We start from the raw sequence: 2,500 nt of genomic DNA on the forward strand, positions 1-2,500 counted from the left end.
TGAAAAAAAAAGTAACAGGAGCGAAAGCATCTCTGTCGGCTTGGGGGTACGCCCGTTTCCGTTTCAACTTGTCTCGCGAGGGTGGTTTCGGGGCCAGCAGGAGAGCTCGTCGGGGTAGCAGGCCCTGCAGCCGTGGTCACCGCCAAACCCCCACAACTCGAGCAAGTGAAAAAAAAAAGTAACAAATAAGAAAGGATCGTCGGCTTGGGGGTACGCCCGTTTCCGTTTCAACTTGTCTCGCGAGGGTGGTTTCGGGGCCAGCAGGAGAGCTCGTCGGGGTAGCAGGCCCTGCAGCCGTGGTCACCGCCAAACCCCCACAACTCGAGCAAGTGAAAAAAAAAGTAACAAATAAGAAAGGATCGTCGGCTTGGGGGTACGCCCGTTTCCGTTTCAACTTGTCTCGCGAGGGTGGTTTCGGGGCCAGCAGGAGAGCTCGTCGGGGTAGCAGGCCCTGCAGCCGTGGTCACCGCCAAACCCCCACAACTCGAGCAAGTGAAAAAAAAGTAACAAATAAGAAAGGATCTCTGTCGGCTTGGGGGTACGCCCGTTTCCGTTTCAACTTGTCTCGCGAGGGTGGTTTCGGGGCCAGCAGGAGAGCTCGTCGGGGTAGCAGGCCCTGCAGCCGTGGTCACCGCCAAATCCCCACAACTCGAGCAAGTGAAAAAAAAAGTAACAAATAAGAAAGGATCGTCGGCTTGGGGGTACGCCCGTTTCCGTTTCAACTTGTCTCGCGAGGGTGGTTTCGGGGCCAGCAGGAGAGCTCGTCGGGGTAGCAGGCCCTGCAGCCGTGGTCACCGCCAAACCCCCCACAACTGTTGGGCGCCTACCTGCGCGGGGCAGGAGGACACTTTCCGATTTCAAATCTCCGTTTGCCGAGTCCACCCCGAACGCACGCGGGCGGGCGGGTTCGCATCACCCTTCGTCACAAGGGGCGAAGCCCGTTCCACCGTCTCGTCAGTAGTGCCGACCGGTCTGTGATCGACGAGGGGAGCCACACCAGGTCCGGCCCTGCTGCTTGGCGGCACCGCGTCGTCGGGAGCTCGCGACAGACGGAGGGTTTCGGTGTACTCTCCAGCCACGGGAAACGAAGCCGGTGATGCAGGCGCCGGTCTTTCGCTCCCAAATCGGCTGGGTTTACATCGTTGCTATCTAGTCACGCTCCCTTCAAACCCGACGGGGTACCTATTCCCCTCACCCGTCTGTGCGTATACAGCCTCTTTGCACTTGCGGGATGGGGGTGGTGGTTTAAAGACTCTCGAGTTGCCGCCCGTCGGTCTCCGAGCTCCGTGCAGTAGTGATCCCCAGCGAACTGCCAGCAGGGCGAACGAGCGATCCCGCTCTCGGTCGGGGCGCCTGGCGTCGATCGGTGGTCGGTGGCTTGCGGGCAAGCTGCGCTGTGAGTGTGGGAACGAGTATGACGAGCCGTTGCCGCGACTCCCAGTCCACCTCGGCGGTGGCTGGGCCGGGCGGGCGTCTGCTCGGGCGAGTGCCGCCCCCGCCTCCTCGCAGGAAGTCCGCTCGCCGACACGCCGCCACGTGCACGCGTCAGTGACGCTGCCGAACCGATGGCCGGTGCCCGTTCCCGCCTCTGCTTTTCCTAGGGCAAAGCTGCTGCACGCCTCGTGATACTAGGCGGGCGACATGGTGGCGGTGATCCTGCCTCCGTCGCTGCGGTGCGTTGGGGCACGCATCGCCTCTTGGGCGCCCTGTCCTCCTCCCCCCAATAGACGTATGTTTCTGCGGGCCGCACCAGGATGGTGCTCCCCATCGCTTCACGCCACCCTGCTCCGCCCGCACGCCGGCGTGCAGGTGGCTGTAGCTCAAGGTGGGGAGCGTATGTGCGGTCCGGGTCGCTTTCCTCTGGCGAGGGAGAGACCTAAAACAAACTCAGACAACTCTTGACGGTGGATCACTCGGCTCGTGCGTCGATGACGAACGCAGCTAGCTGCGAGAATTAATGTGAATTGCAGGACACATTGATCATCGACACTTTGAACGCACTTTGCGGCCCCGGGTTCTTCCCGGGGCCACGCCTGTCTGAGGGTCGTTTGGCAATCAATCGCACTCGCCTTGGCTGGCGAGAGCGCGGCTGGGGTGTCGCAGAGGACCCGTCCTCTTTGTCCCCCTAAGTTCAGACTCCGGAGCCCTCCGGCGTCGGAGCGCTTGGCCTTTCCCCCCCACCCTGCACATTCCGTTCGTCAGGCTCGACGCCATCCCCCCGCCGGGGAGCGCGGCCTGGCGTCCGTCTGTGTCGTGGCAGTGGGGCCAGCACGGCTGTCACCGGTCCCAGAATGGCTGTCGGTGGTTCACACTGTGTGTGTGTGCCAACCCTCCTGGTCTCTGGGACACGGAGCTGCCACGAAGTGTTGAGCCTCCAGTGGGGGGTCTGCCTAAGCTCTGCACGTCCGCATTGGGTCCGTCTCTCGGTTGGCTGGCAGTGGAAAGAGTGAAGGGAGCCGCGGAGGTCCGGTGCTGGTGCGCCGCCGGCCTGACCGTGGAG

The 2,500-nt window shown here is 62.6% G+C and overlaps 1 non-coding gene across 1 annotated transcript; it reads left to right on the forward strand.

The window, feature by feature from the left end:
• The first annotated feature begins 1,893 nt into the window (after positions 1–1,893).
• Positions 1,894–2,047, forward strand: LOC140474260 (5.8S ribosomal RNA). Its single transcript, XR_011958965.1, has one exon. It is a non-coding gene; the product is annotated as a 5.8S ribosomal RNA (ribosomal RNA).
• The last annotated feature ends 453 nt before the right edge of the window (positions 2,048–2,500 follow it).

This window comes from Chiloscyllium punctatum, unplaced genomic scaffold, assembly GCF_047496795.1.
Source record: "Chiloscyllium punctatum isolate Juve2018m unplaced genomic scaffold, sChiPun1.3 scaffold_908, whole genome shotgun sequence".
NCBI classification, from domain to species: Eukaryota; Metazoa; Chordata; class Chondrichthyes; order Orectolobiformes; family Hemiscylliidae; genus Chiloscyllium; species Chiloscyllium punctatum.